The sequence below is a fragment of the Lepisosteus oculatus genome, unplaced genomic scaffold, assembly GCF_040954835.1.
Source record: "Lepisosteus oculatus isolate fLepOcu1 unplaced genomic scaffold, fLepOcu1.hap2 HAP2_SCAFFOLD_74, whole genome shotgun sequence".
NCBI classification, from domain to species: Eukaryota; Metazoa; Chordata; class Actinopteri; order Semionotiformes; family Lepisosteidae; genus Lepisosteus; species Lepisosteus oculatus.
In genome coordinates, this window is record NW_027168298.1 from 354,355 (window position 1) to 376,807 (window position 22,453).

The 22,453-nt window shown below is 44.9% G+C and overlaps 6 non-coding genes across 6 annotated transcripts; 3 read left to right on the plus strand and 3 right to left on the minus strand.

Annotated features, from left to right (window-relative positions):
- Window positions 1-2,083: 2,083 nt before the first annotated feature.
- Window positions 2,084-2,156, minus strand: trnar-ccu (transfer RNA arginine (anticodon CCU)). The gene has a single exon. It is a non-coding gene; the product is annotated as a tRNA-Arg (tRNA).
- A 6,255-nt stretch (window positions 2,157-8,411) lies between these two features.
- On the minus strand, window positions 8,412-8,484 carry trnar-acg (transfer RNA arginine (anticodon ACG)). Its single transcript has one exon. It is a non-coding gene; the product is annotated as a tRNA-Arg (tRNA).
- Window positions 8,485-10,108: 1,624 nt separating this feature from the next.
- trnas-gcu (transfer RNA serine (anticodon GCU)) lies at window positions 10,109-10,190 on the plus strand. Its single transcript has one exon. It is a non-coding gene; the product is annotated as a tRNA-Ser (tRNA).
- Window positions 10,191-11,533: 1,343 nt separating this feature from the next.
- On the plus strand, window positions 11,534-11,615 carry trnas-uga (transfer RNA serine (anticodon UGA)). Its single transcript has one exon. It is a non-coding gene; the product is annotated as a tRNA-Ser (tRNA).
- Window positions 11,616-13,310: 1,695 nt separating this feature from the next.
- Window positions 13,311-13,381, plus strand: trnag-gcc (transfer RNA glycine (anticodon GCC)). Its single transcript has one exon. It is a non-coding gene; the product is annotated as a tRNA-Gly (tRNA).
- A 5,772-nt stretch (window positions 13,382-19,153) lies between these two features.
- trnae-uuc (transfer RNA glutamic acid (anticodon UUC)) lies at window positions 19,154-19,225 on the minus strand. Its single transcript has one exon. It is a non-coding gene; the product is annotated as a tRNA-Glu (tRNA).
- Window positions 19,226-22,453: the final 3,228 nt, after the last annotated feature.

Consider the following 22,453-nt stretch of genomic DNA (forward strand, 5'->3'; position numbering starts at 1 on the left):
AACATGCAGGACACTTCTCATGATGTTTCCCGAGCCGAAACACAGTGCGTTTTTCCAAGCCCTCTGACAAAGCCCGCCCACTGAAAACTGCAGCAGATCGTGTAAAGACGTTCAACTTTGTAACTACTGCACGCACAGGAAGCAGAATAAATTCCTCTTTTCAAACTGTCAAAGGTTTGCTTTGCGAACACTGCAGGACATCGCACAATCTCTTTTGAATGGGGACAAACGATTTCTTATGGGGCACAGTAAGTACAGACGTTTAAAAAGCTCCACTCATGCCGACGATGCAGCATGAAGAAGCGCAACCTAACGTTTGCATTCCTAGCAAATTCCTTTTATTTTTTGATAAATAAAGACAGTCTTGTTTAACAAACAACACACACAACATTTTACATTGTCAATTCAATTCAAATCAATGTATTTCTATATAGCACCTTTCACAACAAGGTTGTCCCAAGGCACTTAACAATGCAAGTTGTTAAGAGCCTTGTGTCTAATATGCCGCCTAGGTAACGTGCTGTCTCTTTGAGGCAGATGTTTAAATCCTCTGAGTTAAGTGCTGAAGTTATAGTAGTCCTATCAGTATTGTTGCCTCCGATCAACAGATCCTCATTTTTCTCAGAGTTGAGTAACAAAAAGTTTTCACACATCCAAGTATTTCCTTCCTTAATGCATTTAACTAAACTGATAATAGAAGAGTTGTCGTTTGGTGTAAACAAAATGTTTATTTGAGTGTCATCAGCATATGAATGAAAGTTCATATTATTTTTTCATATTATCCTACCTAGCAGCAGCATGTAGAGAGAGAGAGCAATATTGGTCCCAGCACTGATCTTCTGGTACCCCAAATTGAACTGGTGACATTGATGAAGCAGTACAATTATTAGATATTTGAACATAATGAAAACGATGAGTAAAATGTGAAGTAAACCACTGAAGGACGGTTCCAGATAAGCCAACCTCAAACTCAAGCCTGTGTAACAAAACAGAGAGGTCAACCGTGTCAAAGGCAGCTCTAAGATCTAGAAGCAAAGCACAAGCACTGTTGCATTCCCTGCATCAGTAGCTAAGAGAATATCATTTACGACTCTTGTTAATGCAGTTTCAGAAACCAGACTAAAATTTCTCAAGTATATTATTTGAATCCAGATATGATTGACGTTGGGCAACAACTATTCTCCCAAGACTTTTAGATTGAAATGGGACCTTTGAGACAGGCCTGTAGTTGTTAAGAACTTGTTGATCCAAATTTGACTTCTTAAGAGCGGTCTAACAACCGCTACCTTAAATTGATCAGGTACAACGCCTGACGCAAGCGATGCATTCATCATACTAATTATAGGTCCTGCCAGTCCTTCGAGGGAATCTTTGACTAGCTGAGTGGGGATGGGATCTAGCGAACAGGTGGTTGACTTTGTCTTACGTCTGTGTTTATGAGTCCACCATAAGAAGAAATCTGAACAGGAGTGGTGATCATGCGAGGTCACCATGGAGGAAACCACTGCTCTCCCCCCCAAAAAAACCACCACTGCCCCTCTCAAGTTTGCTAAAGACCACATGGATGTTCCACAGCAACTCCTGGAACAATGTTCTGTGGACAGTGACAAAAGTTGAACATGTTGGTAAATGTGCACAACGTTATGTTTGGAGATAACAAAACACTGCATACCAACTCCAAAACCTCATCCCACCTGGGAAGCATAGCGGAGGCTGTACGGCTTGCAATCATCGAGGGACCGATGAATTCCAAGATGTATCAGGAAATTCTACAGCAGAATGTCAGGGTGTCTGCCTGTGATCTAAAACTCGAAAGACGCTGGGTCATGCAGCATGACAAAAACAAAGGAGTACATCAACAACAGAGTGGCTGAAACAATAGAAATTCCGTATTTTGGGATGGCCGAGTAAGAGTCCTGACCCCAATCCCATTGAAGTGCTGTGGCGTGATCTGAAGCAGGCCGTTCAGTGCAAGACATCTCCCAACTGTATGTGAGAGAAAAGCAGAGACGCTCACTGAGTAAGGTGGGGTTGCAGCTTTGCAAATCAAAAGGACATTTGTACGCTCAAAAAGGGACAGTAGCACCCCAGATGGGACTCGAACCCACAATCCCTGGCTTAGGAGGCCAGTGCCTTATCCATTAGGCCACTGGGGCACACTGGGTTGGGTCGATCACGCTGATGAAGAGCCAGTTTTTTTTTTCCTTTGCTTTTTCAAAGGGATCCCCAAAATTAGGAAAGTTAGGCAGCAGAAGGTTTACTGTGACCTGAGAAGGACCGGCATCCAATCACGGTGGTACACACACACACGCTCTCACTCATCTGAGCTACACGGCTACCAAGATGATCTCAGGTGCGCCGAGCTGGTACGGAACATATTGAACTGATCGACGGCGAATTGTCTCTCAGACAGGCTTTTCACCTCTGAGCTCCCTGACTGACAGTAATCAGCTAGGTAGTGAAACAGTCAGCTGCTTCTAAGCCTTAAACAGCTGCATCTCGGCGCTTCCACAGAGAGATGATTTGAAAGCCAAACATCGCCCATTGGGAACACCTTACTATCACTAGTTTAAGAGACTCTTAAGGTCTTGCAGAGGTGCCTGTCTAATAGCATGCGCTTTGCAAGCTATAGGTGTTTAGGCTGAGGCAGAATGCCTGTTAACAAAATGTTTTTCTAAAGGGGCCTCGCACTCTTTTCCAAGCAATGGTCACCATCCCCACCGAGTGTCACAACGTAGTCATGTCCTAGGATGTCTCCTGTTAGTCTCCATTTGTCTGCCACCAACACTTTAGGTTACGGGGTCACAACCGCACCCCGGAGAGCAGAGGAGCCGTTGTCGTTCTGGCGGCGCAGATTGGGCTGAAGGTGGGGCGCTTGAATCTCGCTGTTGGAGGCCGTCTGAAACTGACCCAAGCCTTTCCCTTGAATTAAATGTAAATAAGAAATGAACCCCAGATGCACATGGAATCAATCACGTGTTTCCTTTGAGCCGTTTCAAAGACTGCTCCAGAGTTTACCTTGCACAGATGCGCAAAGATTAATGATGGGGGTGCACGCTTCCAGGCGCCTTACAACTGTAGGGACTGATTAGAGACAATTCGTAGCGTGTGTTCGTTTCCATATACGCCCCGTGTTGCAATGGTAGGATGAAGTCAAATACGGCTTGGACGCGTAACGGCATTCTATCCAACTGCAGGACTTGAGGGTTTTTTGTGCTTTGTTCTGTTTTCGTTGACATCGCATTCGTAAGAGCGTCAAAAAAAGGCAATTCCAGCATCTAACACGAATAAAAGGGCTATTGAAACTGCAGGGCTGCGCAGCTTCTAAAATCCTTGCACACAATTCTCCGTTATTGTTACTTCCTTCTTTCTGTCTAACAAAGTTCCCTTTTCCTGACCGGACGGGGAGACTTTATCATTCCAACTTGAAGCCAGCCTTAAGTCCTCTGAGGCGCATTTGTCTGCTAGCATGCATTTTGTGAAAGTTTTTTTTGTTGTTGTTAAACGGAAAGCGACTTTGAAAAAGGTTTCCGCCGCTGCCCGGCACTCTATGTTAGACTGCATCAAAAAGGCAGTGGCGGCGGCGGCGGCTGAGTGGTTAGGGTGATGGACTAGAAAGCCATCGGGGTCTCCCTGCGAAGCTTCAAGTCCTGCCGCCTACGGTGTCGTCGTGTGTCTGCGCAACAAAGGAAAAGCACCTGTTTTGCTTTTCCCGCAACTTTTAAAACGCGAATGATCTGGATTTCTACATGATTGGCTCTTAAAATGTGATCTGATCTTCATCTGACGCATAATAATAAATAAAGACAGTCTTGTTTAACAAACAACACACACAACATTTTACATTGTCAATTCAGTTCAAATCAATGTATTTCTATATAGCACCTTTCACAACAAGGTTGTCTCAAGGCACTTAACAATGCAAGTTGTTAAGAGCCTTGTGTCTAATATGCCACTTAGGTTACGTGCTGTCTCTTTGAGGCAAATGTTTAAATCCTCTGAGTTAAGTGCTGAAGTTATAGTAGTCCTATCAGTATTGTTGCCTCCGATCAACAGATCCTCAGTTTTCTCAGAGTTGAGTAACAAAAAGTTTTCACACATCCAAGTCTTTCCTTCATTAATGCATTTAACTAAAGTGATAATAGAAAAGTTGTCGTTTGGTGTGAACAAAATGTTTATTTGAGTGTCATCAGCATATGAATGAAAGTTCATATTATTTTTTCGTATTATCCTACCTAGCAGCAGCATGTAGAGAGAGAGAGCAATATTGGCCCCGGCACTGATCCGTCTGGTACCCCAAATTGAACTGGTGACGTTGATGAAGCAGTACAATTATTAGATATTTGAACATAATGAAAACGATGAGTAAAATGTGAAGTAAACCACTGAAGGACGGTTCCAGATAAGCCAACCTCAAACTCAAGCCTGTGTAACAAAACAGAGAGGTCAACCGTGTCAAAGGCAGCTCTAAGATCTAGAAGCACAAGCACTGTTGCATTCCCCACATCAGTAGCTAAGAGAATATCATTTACGACTCTCGTTAATGCAGTTTCAGAAAGCAGACTGAAATTTCTCAAGTATATTATTTGAATCCAGATACGATTGACATTGGGCAACAACTATTCTCTCAAAACTTTTAGATTGAAATGGGACCTTTGAGACAGGCCTGTAGTTGTTAAGAACTTGTGGATCCAAATTTGACTTCTTAAGGAGCGGTCTAACAACCGCTACCTTAAATTGATCAGGTACAACGCCTGACGCAAGCGATGCATTCATCATACTAATTATAGGTCCTGCCAGTCCTTCGAGGGAATCTTTGACTAGCTGAGTGGGGATGGGATCTAGCGAACAGGTGGTTGACTTTGTCTTACGTCTGTGTCCATGAGTCCACCATAAGAAGAAATCTGAACAGGAGCGGTGATCATGCGAGGTCACCACGGAGGAAACCACTGCTCTCCCCCCAAAAAAAACCACCACTGCCCCTCTCAAGTTTGCTAAAGACCACATGGATGTTCCACAGCAACTCCTGGAACAATTTTCTGTGGACAGACATGACAAAAGTTGAACTTGTTGGTAAATGTGCACAGCGTTATGTTTGGAGATAACAAAACACTGCATACCAACTCCAAAACCTCATCCCACCTGGGAAACATGGCGGAGGCTGTACGGCTTGCAATCATCGAGGGACCGATGAATTCCAAGATGTATCAGGAAATTCTACAGCAGAATGTCAGGGTGTCTGCCTGTGATCTAAAACTCGAAAGAGGCTGGGTCATGCAGCATGACAAAAACAAAGGAGTACATCAACAACAGAGTGGCTGAAACAGAAGAAATTCCGTATTTTGGGATGGCCAAGTAAGAGTCCTGACCCCAATCCCATTGAAGTGCTGTGGCGTGATCTGAAGCAGGCCGTTCAGCGCAAGACATCCCAAAAATATACATGAACTGAAACAGTTTTGCATAGAGGAATAGGCCAAAATACCTCCTAACCGCTGCTCAGGTCTGACCAGCCGCTACAGAAAGTGGGGATTGAGGTTTTTGTCATAAAGGAGGTTCCACTAGCTCCTTAATATAAGGGTTCACGTACTTTTTCCATCAATGACCTTGATTGTTTAAACCATTTGGTCAATAAAGAAACAGCAATGTCAAATGTTGGGCGTGTGTTGTTTGTTAAATCAGACTCTCTTTATTAATTATTATGACTTAGATAAAGATAAGATCACATGTTAGGAGCCATTCATGCAGAAATCCACATCATTCCGAAGGGCTGTTTACAAAAGTTTTTCTCCCAACTGTATGTGAGAGAAAAGAAGAGACGCTCACTGAGTAAGGTGGGGTTGTAGCTTTGCAAATCAAAAGGACATTTGTACGCTCAAAATGGGACAGGAGCACCCCAGATGGTACTCAAACCCACAATCCATGGCTTAGGAGGCCAGTGTCTTAGCCATTAGGCCACTGCGCCACACTGGGTGAGGTCGATCATGCTGATGAAGAGCCAGTTTTTTTTCCTTTGCTTTTTCAAAGGGATCCCCAAAATTAGGGAAGTTAGGCAGCAGAAGGTTTACTGTGACCTGAGAAGGACCGGCATCCAATCACGGTGGTACACACACACACGCTCTCACTCATCTGAGCTACACGGCTACCAAGATGATCTCAGTTGCGCCGAGCTGGTACGGAACATATTGAACTCATCGACGGGGAATTGTCTCTCAGACAGGCTTTTCACCTCTGAGCTCCCTGACTGACAGTAATCAGCTAGGTAGTGAAACAGTCAGCTGCTTCTAAGCCTTAAACAGCTGCATCTCGGCGCTTCCACAGAGAGATGATTTGAAAGCCAAACATCGCCCATTGGGAACACCTTACTATCACTAGTTTAAGAGACTCTTAAGGTCTTGCAGAGGTGCCTGTCTAATAGCATGCGCTTTGCAAGCTATAGGTGTTTAGGCTGAGGCAGAATGCCTGTTAACAAAATGTTTTTCTAAAGGGGCCTCGCACTCTTTTCCAAGCAATGGTCACCATCCCCACCGAGTGTCACAATGTAGTCATGTCCTAGGACATCACCTGTTAGTCTCCATTTGTCTGCCACCAACACTTTAGGTTACGGGGTCACAACCGCACCCCAAAGACCAGAGGAGCTGTTGTCGTTCTGGCGGCGCAGATTGGGCTGAAGGTGGGGCGCTTGAATCTCACTGTTGGAGGCCGTCTGAAACTGACCCAAGCCTTTCCCTTGAATTAAATGTAAATAAGAAATGAACCCCAGATGCATATGGAATCAATCACGTGTTTCCTTTGAGCCGTTTCAGAGACTGCTCCAGAGTTTACCTTGCACAGATGCGCAAAGATTAATGATGGGGGTGCACGCTTCCAGGCGTCTTACAACTGTAGGGACTGATTAGAGACAATTCGTAGCTTGTGCTCATTTCCCTCTATTCCCCGTGTTGCAGTGGTAGGATGACGTAAATTCCTGCTTCGACACGTAACGGCATTATAATCAAGTGCAGGAGCTGAGGGCTTTAGTTTTGTTTCGTTTTCTATGGCGTTCGTAAGCGCGCAAATCAAAGGCAATTCCTGCGTCTAACACGAATGTAAATGCTTTTGAAAGTGCAGTGTGGTGCAGCTTGTAAAATCCTTGTCCACATTTTTGGTTTGTTGATGTTTTTTCTGTCTGCCAAAGTTGCATTTTGACATCCGGACTGGGGGACTTTATCATTTGAACGTGAAGCCAGCCTTAAACCCTCTGAGGCGTGTCTGTCTGCCGGCACGAATCTTGTGAAAGGTATTTTTTTTAACGGAGAGCAACTTTAAAAAGGTTTCCGCAGCCAAATCGCAGTCCGTGTTTGATTATAGGAGGAATGCGGCGGCGGCGAGCTCGCATTTGTCGTGCTCGAGTGGTTAAGGCGATGGGCTCGAAATGCGTTGGGGCTTCCCCGCGCAGGTGCGAAACCTGCTGACTCCGGCGTCTGCCGCACGTCGCCTTGTGCCTGCGCGGCAGAGGCGAAGTGCCGCTTTTCCTTTCCTGGTACTATAACAACGCGAAATCGCTTGGACCCGCTGCCATGGAAATCAATTCTTCAGATAACTACACATTTTGCGTTCGCACCTCTGGTGCTCTACTTATGCCTTTGAAAACCTAATGAATAAAGCTGAAAGAACCGACACGATATGTAGGTGCTGGTAAAGCACGCAGTCAAGAACTGTTAACAGCAAGGGTTTCAGTGGGTTAACTGAGGAGAAGGCGTGATCGCTAATTGTTGACTTTTTATTTGGTGTTAGAAACACTCTTACTGTGCATGACGTGCAACAAATGTAGCCACAGAAATTGCATCACGCTTTCATGTATGCTATTGCAGACACCAACGTTGCCTAGATAGAAAACCGAAAAAGCCGTGGGTTTGCTTGCTGGTCTGAAGGATCTCTCTTCGAATCTCTATCATTTGTCAATGGAAGTAAAAGGCGCTGCAATCTCATACGTTCAGAATCAAACCCGCAGCTGTTGTTCGACTTTTTTTTCTTGACTAATTACAACTGAGTGTCGCATGAGCAGTTACATAAACTTGTCTGGTATATTTGAACACAAATGCCGTTCTTCAATTAAAACTAACAGTACATTGTCAGGGACATTCAGTTCTATACAAACAAGAGACAGACAAGAGAATATTTCTACCGTTCATGTGGACTACGTGTTGACTTACTGATCGGAATAATTGAAAGGTTCGGGCTCATAGCCGATGCAGTGCGTGCTAATTAGAACAGCAACGCTAAGCTCTCAGCACCGTACTGAGCCCAGGTGTTTTTCTAAAGCTGTCAGGTGCAGTTCATTTACATGAAGGAAATATCTTACTGGGTACGATTACAATGCAGTAAGTAGCACAGACTACTTAGGGAGTAGCCCGATGTGTTTAAAAACGACCCGAGCCAGGCAGGAGTCGAACCTGCAATCTCCTGATCCGTAGTCAGACGCGTTATCCATTGCGCCACTGGCCCTGGTGTGACACTGCAGGACTGTAACCCAGTGAGATGAGCACTGCACCTAGTAAAATATTACCCCCGGTCCATTCTTTTCCAAAAGTGAGAAACACCTGTTTTCTACATTTTGTCTGTTTTAAAACCATATCTCTTTAAACCAAACCAAGAGTTTGTCTTTTGCACTGATATTCTGATTCATTTCGATTTCAAAGAAAAAAAAAACATTACCTTCCAAAGCATCATAAAATTGTCCCTTCCTCCAGACTCTACTTCTCTCTTGTAGTAGTACAGCAGACCTTTCCAGGTGAGCAGATCACAGAGTCCGAAATGAGCTTCCTCCATCAAGCAAAGTACCTGAACATGACTCTGTCTTCATAAAAGCGCCCCTGTAATAAAGAAATTAAATCCGAAATCAAGAGGGCAGTTGCCTACTGAAGTTCAAGAAGTCATCAATTTTAACCCAGCAACACATTAAAGGCTGCATCTATACAAGTACGATTCTAGAAATGCTCACCAGATTACGTTTTAAGAAGGAACTGTGCCTCAGGTTCCGCCGAGATCTTAACTCGGATGGCAGGATTCAGAGTCCGGAGTGCGGACTGATGGCGCACGGAGGGTCCATATACTGTGGATCCCTCAGTGATCTTCCGCGTATTCAAACCGCCAGCGTGTGACTCCCCTGTCCCCGTGACCTCATTGCTCTGCTCTCGCCTCTGTGGAGCTGAGCCCGACTCATGGTAAAGTGGAAAAAAATATGCCCTCATCGTGGGATTTACTCTGGATCGAGGATAGATGTCACTTTTTTATCGTTGAACAGGATGTATGTGATGTGGCGACTAGGTTCAATATTGTATCCTTTTAAAAGATTAAGGACTGGGGTGAGCGTGATTTACCACCCTTTCAGCTAAGAACCCGACATGAGCACCGTTTAAGCTGCATAGACTCGGTCGTTTAACTCTTCTCCATTAGCAGGGTTAAGGTTAAAGAAAAAAAACATTGCTGACTTCTTTTTTTTTGCCAGCCGCTAGCGCTGATTAGCAATGTTTGTATTTCATGTTTTGCAAGTTCCATCCATTTTAAGAAAAACAAGTCGCGTTAAAGACAGGAAATGAATACTTGCATTTAATTAAGTCTAGCCGTAGGCGGTTGTCTGTAAGGACCAGTTCTGTTCGAGAAGACAGAACAAAGAAGGCACCACTGGGATTCGGACTCAGGATCTCCTGTTTAAGAGACAAGCGCTTTAACCAACTAAGCAACGGCGCCCCGGTAGTGTTGTCCTTTTGCAGCCACTTGGACACACCACTCAGACACATCTGCATTCGGTGTGTGCTCCGCCTGCTCGCTGAGCAAGTTGCCACCTTTACATACAATAGCAACATCGACACCAAGAGAAAGGATGACAAATGGCTTTTATCTGGAACTTTTCATGTCCAAGGAGCTCAATGTGCTTTCTGTGTACAACAGGGCCACTGAACTCCACAATGGCCACTGAACCACAGCAGTGGCTTGCTGGCTTGACATCTCCCAAGGAAAATGTTGAAATCGCATGTGGAACAGGAAAAGGACCCTTGAGTACGAGGGAAAAAAAAGAAAAAGATCATCTGGAGCGCGCCAACCCATGTCTGGACAGCCCAGTTTCATTGACGAGGTGGCCGAGTGGTTAAGGCGATGGACTGCTAATCCATTGTGCTCTGCACGCATGGGTTCGAATCCCATCCTCGTCGCTCTCTACGTTTGACGTTGGCTCTCCTTTTGTTTGCTCCAGTACTAGAGCCTTACATTTTCTAGCGGTGGCTGAACATGGTATAGTAGGCTAACGTTGGTATCGAGCAGTGGTAGTAACAGTATTTACGTGCCGCTGCTGCCAAGTGGCTCTGGGTTGAGACCGCGTTTTCACTTACTTGCAGCACAAATGGAGAAAGCGATTTTTGACAGTCTCTCGAGAGACTGCGCTAGGTGTTTAGGGATAGACTTTGTCAGTTCCCCCTGGGATGATGGCCTCTCAAATAGTTTGTGATTCCTCTAGACGTTTATACAGTAGAAGCCTGCTTCGTGGCTTAAATCCAAGCTAAGGAAACGAGTTAGAGGTCTGATGCAGAACTGCGAATTCAATGAAGGGGAACACTACAGTACATTGCACTGTATGTGTGAGGAAAGCTGCCCCCTACTGTTCCTTGTCGACCGAACAGAGGACTGTAAAGGATACCGCCAAGAAACTTTAGGATGCTGGTTGGAATCCAGCTCCAAAGAAGCCCCTTTGGGTGTTATGTAATCAAAAAGTAAGAACAGAGAATCTCCCTTTGATCAAAAGCGCAACAGAACTGTTTTCCGTGGAGCAGGTTTCAGACCCGTAGACCTGTTTTATTTGTAGGGCAGGGCGCATTCCCAAACGCGAATCTCCTGTTTTAGAAATGCTTTGGGCGGCATGAAGTGAAAATAAGAAGTGGGCTCCAGATGCACATGGAAGCAATCAAGTGTTTCATCCGAGCTGTTTCAAAGACTGCTCAACAGCTTTCCTTTTACAGAGGCCCAACGATTAATGATGGGGGTGCACCCTTCAATGTGCCTTACGACTCTAGGGAGTGATTGAGACGATTCGTAGCGTGTGTTCATTTCCCTCTATTCCCCATGTTGCAGTGGTAAGATGACGTAAATTCCTGCTTCGACACATAACGGCGTTATAATCAAGTACAGGAGCTGAGGGCTTTTGTTTTGTTTCGTTTTCTATGGCGTTCGTAAGCGCGCAAAACAAAGACAATTCCTGCGTCTAACACGAATGTAAATGCTTTTGAAAGTGCAGTGTGGTGCAGCTTGTAAAATCCTTGTCCACATTTGTGGTTTGTTGATGTTTTTTCTGTCTGCCAAAGTTGCATTTTGACATCCGGACGGGGAGACTTTATCATTTGAACGTGAAGCCAGCCTTAAACCCTCTGAGGCGTGTCTGTCTGCCGGCATGTATCTTGTGAAAGGTTTTTTTTTTAACAGAGAGCGACTTTAAAAAGGTTTCCGCAGCCACCTCGCACTCCGTGTTAGATTATAGGAGGAATGCGGCGGCGGCGAGCTCGCTGTAGTCGTGGCCGAGTAGTTAAGGCGATGGATTTGAAATCCATTGGGGACTCCCCGCTCAGGTTCGAATCCTGCCGACTACGGCGTCTGCCGCACGTCACCTTGTGCCTGTGCGGCAAAGGCGAAGTGCCGCTTCTCCTTTCCTGGTACTATAAAAATGCTACATCGCTTGGTCCTGCTTCCATGGAAAGCAGTTCTTCAGGTAATTCTACTCTCTTACCAAAGCTGTTAGGTTCCTTTCCGTGGTGAGATGGGTTGTCATGCAACGCTGCCACATAGTGCCGACAGACAAGTGTGTTGCGGGAGAAGAGAAAAGTGTTTGAAGATTTAAGAGTGTCTTAGGTGGAGCCAAAATCAAGTGTCACAAATGCAAGTGGGAAGATTTCCAATGTTTAATATGGTCAAAATAAGCGGAAGTTACCAGCTGGTCCGGCACAGTCTGCCATGCTTTTGTCATATACTGTAAAGTGGTGTGGAACTGGGTGTCGAACTGGAGCCTCACCATTTGCATATGTGAGGCTCCAGTTATACATCGAGTGTCACATTAAATGACAAAAATGAAGAGAGTTAAAGCACCTGGAGAGGTTTTCTTACAACTTTTGAGCTGACACAGTTTTGGAAAATGTTTCCTTCACGCTGCACTGTACAATATAGGCAGCCAAGAGTCTCCAAAACAAAACAGAATGGACAGATAGGAGAAAATTCCCACTCGTCCTGAAGTTCCCAAAATCCAGCACTGAGCGTAAACAAAGTGTCTAAGTAGCGTGGGAATGCTAACCCTAACCCTAGCTGGAGTTTGAGCAATCCGGCACTGAGCGTAAGAAGATGAGTCAAAGTAACGTCTAATCGGATTAGTTTCCTTAGAGCTGGTTCAGAGTTTGCTCAAGAGTTTACCTTTCACAGATGCGCAAAGAAGAATGTTGGGGGTGCACGCTTCAAGGCGCCTTACAGCTGTAGGGAGTGATTCGAGACGATTCGTGGCGTGTGCTCGTTCCCATATACCGTACGACCCGGGGTGCAGTGCTAGGATGACGTACAATACCGCTTGGGCACGTAACGGGGTTATATGCAAGTGCAGGACGTGAGGGTTTTCGTTTGTTCGTTTTGTTTTGCTCTGCTTTGCTTTGTTTTGCTTTCCATCGCGTTGGTAAGAGCGTAAATAAAAAGGCGATTCCTGTGTCTACCACTAATGTAAGAGCTATTTCAAGTGCGACGTGGTGCGGCTTTTCAAATGCTTGTGGGCATTTCTCTGTTGTTGATTCTTTTTTTGTGTGTAACAAAGTGGCATTTTCATATCCGGACGGGGAGACTTTATCATTCCGACATGAAGCCACCCTTAAGTCCTCTGAGGCGTGTCTGTCTGCAAGGCTTGTATTTTGGAAATGTTTTTTTGAAACGGAGAACGACTTTGAAATAGGCTTCCGCCGGCGCCTCGCGATCCAGGTAAGATTGTAGCAAGAACGCAGCGGCAGTGGGGCTTGCTGTAGTCGTGGCTGAGTGGTTAAGGCAATGGACTAGAAATCCATTGGGGTCTCCCCGCAGAGGTTCCAATCCTGCCGACTACGTTGTCCGCTTTCAGTCGGTGTGTTTCGGCACAAGCAAAGAAGCGCGCCTCTTTGCTGTTCCTGGTGGTTTTAAAACGCCCAATCGCTTGTACCCGCTGCCTTAGAAATAAGTTCTTCAGCGTCCGCAAATGGCATTTTGCAGCTGGAAGCAGATGTCGACGCGTTTTGCACAGAGCACCAAAAAAGCGTCTTTTTTAAAGGCCCAGGCACTGAGCATTGGTGGTTCAGTGGTAGAATTCTCGCCTGCCACGCGGGAGGCTCGGGTTCGATTCCCGGCCAATGCAGTGGCTTTTGCAGCGAGCGGCTCCATCACTTGCATCCCCTTGCAACTCGCAACTGAAAACCCACTGAAGCTAAGCAGGTGTGAGCCAGGTCAGTACCTGGATGAGGATGAGCTACAGGGAAAAACAAAGCTTCCAGCTGGAAGCGGTGTTAATGGTGCCGGCGGGGGGGCGCTCACCCTGAGGTCTGTGCGGGTCCCAATGCCCCAGTATAGTGACGGAGATGCTGTGTTGTAAAAGGGCGCTGTCTTTTGGATGAGATGTAAAACCGAGGTCACAGCGCTCTGTGGTCATTCAAAATGACCACCAAAACCTTTGACAAAAGCTCTTGGTAATTGATGGTCTTCAATAATGCTTCTCCTTTAGGTACATTTTAAATCAGCTGAAAAATGCTGTGAAATGGGGGGGCACTTCAGGCCAGTGTAGGATTTGGGTTACAAGAACCATGAAACTGCACGAGAAAGCCCGTACACTGATTACACGGCTTTCTATTCAAAGGAGGACAAAAGAAATTCCCTGAGTTTGATTTTTTGCAGCACAGAGAGGAGCACTGTCGTGAGGCTGGTTAGCTCAGTTGGTTAGAGCGTGGTGCTAATAACGCCAAGGTCGCGGGTTTGAGCCCTGTACGGGCTAGGTCCAGGTCCCTGTTTGTGAAACAGGCAAATGACTGTCTCAGGGGCCCATTCCTCATTCTCAAGACACATGTATGCAGTATGTACACTGTGCATTGAGCAATAGGGACTGAATACACCACAGGTAAGGTTAGAAGTCATTCTGAGGTGCCACATGTGAGGGATACAGCTAGGCATCCGAAATGTAGGGTTTGAGACCCTTCAGGAGTACTGCATCCTTTGAGACAGACCCGTGCATGTTAAACAAATGATCATTTCTTTCGGCATTAGGGACTAAATATACTAAACATATGATGCTAAAATGTTATTTTCACATATATTAATGTAATAAATGATTGCTTATGCTTTAGAAACAAATCTAATTAAAATAAAAGCTTAAGTTTTGTATTTATCTTGTACCATAGAACATGATTTTCTTTGTATTTCAAGCCCACAAAGTGTCCAAATGACGCACTACATGATATAAGGAAGATTATCACATGCATATCGGTATTATCTTTCTTATGAAAATGCATTCCTTTCATTACCTTTTACTTTTTAAAATGAACTCAAATTGAGTATAATGTAATAATTTAAGTAGAATAGATTCTAATAATATAATGATCCAGTGTTTTGCACTACTTCACTGCTTCACTGCTCTATGCCATCTGGAAATAAATCCTCAGACTGCTTACTGCCCTGGGCATGTACCAATAAATTAAAGGAGCACATCTGTTTATCACTGCGTTGAAGCAGGAGACACACAGTCTCTGCAAACACATCCTAGATACAGTGTTCCAGCACCTTTGACCTCATCCAGAACATATCATTTCTTGAAAGGGATTGCTGTCCGAATGCACATCTGAATCCCAAGCAGAATCTCTAGTAAAATACGATCATTTGTGAAACAGGCAAATGACTGTCTCAGGGGCCCATTCCTCATTGTCAGACACATGTATGGAATGCTTTCACCGTGCATTGAGCAATAGGGATTAAAAACACCGCAGGTAAGGTTAGATGTCATGTTCTATGATCATTTCTTTCAGCATTAGGGACTAAATATACTAAACGTATGATGCTAAAATGTTATTTTCACATATATTAATGTAATAAATGATTGCTTATGCTTTATAAACAAATCTAATTAAAATAAAAGCTTAAGTTTTGTATTTATCTTGTACCATAGTACATGATTTGCTTTGTATTTCAAGCCCACAAAGTGTCCAAATGTTCTATGATCATTTCTTTCAGCATTAGGGACTAAATATACCAAACGTATGATGCTAAAATCCTGAAAAAAGGATGTGCTCCATCTCGTCAGTAGATTGGATTCCAAAACTGATTTGGGTCAATATACATTACCTTTGAAATTAAAGTACAGTCTACTGTAGGGAACCATCAACTTAGAAAGCATTGGCCTTCCCTGGGGGTCAGGTAGGTGCAAAAGATAAACCTTTATCCTATCTTTATCTTAAGATAAGTGGCCAAGCAGTATTTTTCCAAGTTTCACCAAGCACATCATGTTGCCATAGTAGACAAAGTTCTATAAAATGTTAAATAACTTTTAAAAAAAGCATCTTGGTCTTACAGTACTGTACAAGGTGAATTAAACTGTCCCTGGTAATAAAAAGTAATTAGAAGCATCTCAGAAACTTTATCTCTAGAAACATTAGCTGTTTTATATCATGTAATTTAGTGTGATGTTGTCAGAATTCAAGGACATTATCACACACAGAAATTGGTTCAGTTAAATCTAAAAAACACAGCTAAACATGGGTTTAAATGTAACAGAAGTCTTACCTCTTGTCAAAAGATTTAATTCAAGAAGCGATGTAATAAATGATTGCTTATGCTTTATAAAGAAATCTAATTAAAATAAAAGCTTAAGTTTTGTATTTATCTTGTACCATAGAACATGATTTTCTTTGTATTTGAAGCCCACAAAGTGTCCAAATGATGCACTACATGATATAAGGAAGATTATCACATGCATATCGGTATTATCTTTCTTATGAAAATGCATTCCTTTCATTACCTTTTACTTTTTAAAATGAACTCAAATTGTGTATAATGTAATAATTTAAGTAGAATAGATTCAGGTAGGAAATATAGAGTCATGATGTATATGGCTGACATCATTTCACATGGGTGAATTTTAAGCTAAGAAATAAAAACATTTACAATGAAGATACCATTGCTTAATTTTAAATGCCTTTAAAAAATAAATGCCTCCTGAGAATAATTTGCCACTCCCAGATCCTTGGTAAGGTACTGTTTGAATCCAATCAGGAGAGGAGCATCCAGGGAGTGCTTTCTATAGAGTCCAGCTTGGGCCACTCTCTTCCGGCCTGCTGATACTTTTTAACTACTCAGGGCCTGTAAGGATATAAAACACCGGTTTAAACATTTTATACCTATAAGACAAATTAGAATTTTAGTAAAAAATAGATACATCTGAAAAATAAAAAAGTCTTACTGCTGATAGAGTTCTTCAGAGCTCACATCTTCCCCTTCCTTATCCGCTTCTGTTTCAGTTTCTAGAGCAGCCTCTGGCATCTAATCCTCCTGGACAGCGGCCTCTTGCTCAGGGCCGCTGGAATGCAGGTAGATTCTTTTCAACATGCTTTTACATAATATGTTGTAACAATGATTTCAAAAAGAAACTACAGAAGCCTTACAGATTAAAAATATCTCACCTTGCCAATGTGTCTTCAGGCTTCCCATGTACAAAAAGGCCCAAGGACTCTAGCAGTCTTACAACCACTATCCTGTTTGCCTCACCAGACACGATCTCTATTCTGTGGTAATCCACGATGACCCCCTTCTTCAGGTGATTCATCATGTCCTCCCTCGCCTGTTGAGAGGCCATCCTGATCTTTTCTGCCGTGGCGTGCTTCATACACGCCCTCTTCAAGTGAGCAGGAAGCTGATCAAGAGTATTCAGGTACATCTTGCACACCAGGGGAATCCGCGCGGGTTTCCTTTGAAAATAAATAATACCATCTGTGTATAGAAACAAGCTAAGACTGATTTCTTAAATTATCCTTAATTTTCTCTCTCATAGTTTGAGCATAATGATTTTATTGCATTTATATAAGAATTGCTCATTGCTCCTAAATAAATAATGGTTTCATAAAAAAATGAACACTTACTTGGTCTCAGTCACAGACTTTCCAATAGAAGCCATTGTGGAGTTCAGCAACTGCAGGTCCTAGAAGTGGGGAAGGAATTTTAAAAGAGAAATTGAATTACAATACAGAAGGAATGGCTGAGGGTTCACTGAAATATATAAATATACAAATTCCAAAGACTGAGTCCATATAGAAACAACTACCTTTCATTTTCAGTATAAGAAAAAAAAAACATTATCTTCCAAAGCATCATAAAATTGTCCCTTCTTCCAGACTCTACTTCTCTCTTGTAGTAGTATAGCAGACCTTTCCAGGTGAGCAGATCACAGAGTCTGAAATGAGCTTCCTCCATCAAGCAAAGTACCTGAACATGACTCTGTCTTCATAAAAGCGCCCCTGTAATAAAGAAATTAAATCCGAAATCAAGAGGGCAGTTGCCTACTGAAATACAAGAAGTCATCAATTTTAACCTAGCAACACATTAAAGGCTGCATCTATACAAATACGATTCTAGAAATGCTCACCAGATTACGTTTTAAGAAGGAACTGCGCCTCAGGTTCCGCCGAGATCTTAACTCGGATGGCAGGATTCAGAGTCCGGAGTGCGGACTGATGGCGCACGGAGGGTCCATATACTGTGGATCCCTCAGTGATCTTCCGCGTATTCAAACCGCCAGCGTGTGACTCCCCTGTCCCCGTGACCTCATTGCTCTGCTCTCTCCTCTGTGCAGCTGAGCCCGACTCACGGTAAAATGGAAAAAAATATGCCCTCGACGTGAGATTTATTCTGGAGCGAGCCAGTGTTGCGCATAGCTGCCTTCAAAGCAGTTAACCCAGGTTCGATTCCCGGCCAACGCAGTTGCGAATGTTTTCAAATGCTGTCATGAGCCTTGGATTGTGACTAGCAAAGCGAAGCCTTTTGAAAGAGCTAAAGCACTGCAAAACGGAATTGAAGGAGAATCTTACAGGGGATTCTGAGCAGCGTCTGCATACATGCAGTCAGATAAAGGTGCTGAAAGCTTGAGCTACTCTCAATGTCATGCTGCCCTTCCCCGGAGTAAATCTGTTACATTGAAAGAATGCTTCTCGCAGGTTCAAAAAGGGACCCTTGTTAATTGGAGAAATCAATGATTTCGAATGAATTCTGTATGCGTTAAAAGACAGCTATACACAGAAAACATGCAGGACACTGCTCACGATGTTTCCCGAGCGGAAACACAGTGCGTTTTTCCAAGCCATTTGACAAAGCCCACCCACTGAAAACTGCAGCAGATCGTGTAAAGACGTTCAACTTTGTAACTACTGCACGCACAGGAAGCAGAATAAATTCCTCTTTTCAAACTGTCAAAGGTTTGCTTTGCGAACGCTGCAGGACATCGCACAATCTCTTTTGAATGGGGACAAACGATTTCTTATGGGGCGCAGTAAGTACAGACGTTTAAAATGCTCCACTCATGCCGACGATGCAGCATGAAGAAGCGCAACCTAACGTTTGACAGACAAAAGCCAGGCGCCGCTATGAGCAATATGAAATCATACTGACAGCACACGGCGTTTCGCGCTGACACAAAAGTAATCTCGACAGACGCTGTTCTCTGCATAAAGCTGAAAGAGCTAAAGAGCGTTCCTGTTGACACGTAACAAGCTCGTTTCTTTCTACCATGATATCACCGTGACCAAATCTGTCTTTATGGACACGCCTGTCATGGACGGAGCAGGAAAGACGGCGCCACATTCTACAGCCCTCTCCACGCAATCGACGAAATCGGGCTACTGAAGTGGAGAAAATCGCCTCTCCAGAAAGTGCAAATATCATCTTGGAGAGTATAAATCCTATTGCCGAAGGTCAGCCCTGTCTACCAGAGTGACCCTCCCACCTCCTGCAGCGATGGTCAGCTCGTCTCACACGCGAGAAGTTTCGGCTGGAAACAAGCGCCCCCTCTTCTCGCACGTTTTGCACGTTGAGTAGTTTTAATGCGGCTCCTTCGTACACAGTGCTGATCTTTTGGAAAGCAGGAGGCAAAATTGACACGTTCCCATACCGGGAGTCGAACCCGGGCCGCCTGGGTGAAAACCAGGAATCCTAACCGCTAGACCATATGGGAGTGCACAACCCTGCTGTTCCGGGCATCATGCAAGCAAACTACATAAATATGAGAAAACACGCAAGAGAGTTGTCACTCAGAGTGTCGAAGGGTCGATGTATACTGGGGCTCAGTTGAAATGCAACGTCAGGACTTTTCCGAATTATGTCACATGAAGAGAGCACAGCCTTTTCCGCCCTGCCATGTGTGTATCGGTAACTCGCCGTGATCGTATAGTGGTCAGTACTTTGCATTGTGGCCGCAACAACCCTGGTTCAAATCCGGGTCACGGCAGAATAGGGGCGTCTGCTTTTACTACTTGCATGAATGAAGGCAAAAAAAAGCCAATCGATGTGAAGGAACGGCGCTTTACAGAGGAGTACTGCCTGACTGGATCGTTGATGAACGACAGAGGCCACTCCGACCTCTTCTCGGGTTTCTTCAATGACTTACTAAGGATCTTCTTCACATTCGCCCATGCATGGGAAGCCAGTTACACCAAAGCAAACGCAGGAAAGTGCATTTCATGCAGAGACCAGGAGGGACCTGTTTACACCAAGAGTGGTTGGAGTATGGAACAATGCGCCAAGCCCTGTTTCTGGAGTCGATTCTTGATTAGATCTTGGGCTCACTAAGAGGCCCCCACTGGGTACTAATCTTTCTGTTGTTCTCGCAGGTGTTGCGCTGCTTTTGAGCCGACAGAGCTCGTCTTGGTCTGTCGGGACAGCCCAATTGCAAATGATCGGCTCCAGGTACAGAAAAAACGTGCGTTTGGTACAAGAGTGCATGAAGGCACCGGAAATACATTGGGAACAAATGACTGGTGGTTCAAGACCTCTGTGAAGTGCAGGAGCGTGCAAGAAGAGGCTGTTTGCACCCAGTCTCGAACCGGGGACCTTTCGCGTGTTTGGCGAACGTGATAGCCGCTACACTACGGAAACCTGTAGGGACTGCTGCTGGTGTCTCGCTTGCGTTTCGGGCTGAGAAAGGGACGCGTCACTTTAGGCAGAGGGCGCTGGAGAGAGGAACAAAGGGCGCGATGAAACAAAATGCCGAAACCCGGGATCGAGCCAGGGACCTTTAGAACATACTCTCACGAATCGTTAGAATACGTGCGTTTGATCATCAATTGCGTAACAACCACATTCGTTCGACTTGAGCCATCAAGCTCATAGTTTTCAAATCTTGAAAGCTGTCATTGAGCACATCATAGTCTGCAGTACGCCCCGTAACTTGCGTACTTCAACAGAAAGAAGAGCAGACAGCTCCATAAATATGCGAGGCGCAGAGAGTGCAAGGCGAGCCGCACACGTTTCGGTGGCTGAGAGAGGGCAGTTTTTGCTTCTGCATTTCCCAAGTAAGGACGCATGACAACAAGCGATCGCGGTGCTCATTTACGACATAGTGGTGATGAGTTTTCAGTACGTGTTCTTTTGAACGAGCAATGAGGTTGCTGCCTTGGACAGCTGACTGCACGCTCTCATTGTGCCACGTGATGAGTATTCACCAGGCTCGTTCAGTCATTAATCACATTCCATCGTTTGCCATAAGCAGATGCTGCAAGGTGATGTGGATATCAGTTCCCAGTCTTGTGGACGAGGACAAAAAGAGCACACAAGGGCTCATCCGCGAGTTGAACCCAGGACCTCCCACACCCTAAGCGAGAATCATACCCCTAAACCAATGAGCCACGGCAGCACTTTCCATTTTATTCTGTCAGCGAGCTTGAGGACGGGGGAGAGGCGTCATTCGCTCGTCCAGTCAGACCTTCATCAATAAGTCAAGAAAGCCGCAATTACACGACTGCCTTGCAGACGAAGGGCAGTGAACTGCACCCGGTAAGAGGGGAACAAGCGGCACTAGGCGACACCGAGGCATGAGCCCCAGCGAGGGGGGTTAGCTTGCATGGTACAGCGCTCGCTTTGCATGCGAGAGTTAGTGGGATCATTTCCCATGTCCTCCAGGTGTGTGCTTAGAGCTTGATGTGCCGAAAGGTGTCCTTTAGCCTGTGGTCACACCTTGCATGGAGAGCGTCATGCAGCTGTCAATCATTTCGCAGCCACGCCCCCTCTTCATCTTCTCTCTGCCTTAAGCGTCTCCGCCACTCTCTCTTGACATTTCATGTCAGCATGTCAGAAGTCTGAGTGACGTTTTTAATGGCTGAGTGAGGGCATGATGCTGAAGCAGAGAGGCCACTTCAGCCAGAGAGACTTGTGCTAGGTGAGATCTGAAAAACAGACTCGCAACAGAAACAGACCAAAAAAGTATCGGTGAGATCAAAAGGCAAATGCAACATCCAGCAGAGGGCGTCTAAAGAGTAGGGAACGGGCGACTGAAATCCATGAGGCAAACTTTCCGGCTGTGTACTGCAACTGGCCTCGTTGGCGTAGTTGGTAGCACGTCAGTCTCATCATCTGAAGGTCCTGAGTTTGATCCTCACACGGGGCAGGGCTGCTTCCTCTCTTGCTCTTTTCAAACACTTGCGGCAACTGTTCGCTCATAACCACGTCTGGAATGCGTGACCTTTACACGGGGGAGAAGCAACGCCGCATCCCTTTTCTAAAGAACATTCACATTCAGAAATAAGTCAAGAAATTTGCCATTACTTTCGCTCGCGCTGCTGTCAGCCTGCCCATGTTGCCAAAGAAAGATTCACTCGGCGTCAACATGACAGAACAGCGATCACTTGAAAACACTATTCCACACTCCGTAAGCAAGAACTTCAGTGTTTGCAGTCACCCGATATGCCGATAGTCAAAGGAGCACAAAACACGAAGCGTCAAAAGACAAGATGAGTTGATGGAAAGAGCGTTGAATTGATGAGCACAAAAGTTCAGCTCGTACAATAGGCAACGAAGGTCCCGGCGTCATCATCGCACTTGAAAGGACTGCCTTGCAGACTAAGGGCAGTGGGAGGTTGCTGTTTTGAGATGGAGGCATTGGGATGGTGGGCCGAGATCTATTCTTCTTAAGGAATTCTTCATCGTGAAAGATCGGTCCACAGGTCATCCAAAGAACTTACAAATTTTTTGGACTCAGGGAATCACGTGCTTCCGGAAGGGAGTGAAGTGCTCAAACACATGACATGCCCCCTTGATCTCACATGCACAATTCTGCTGCAACATGCACAGCTACCGTCCACACCAGGCAGTGGGGCTTCAGCAGAATTTGCTACGCCACCTGCAATTACATATCCAGCTGCACACATATACATGGCCCCTCTGTCCTTTTCAGGATCTCAAAAAAAAG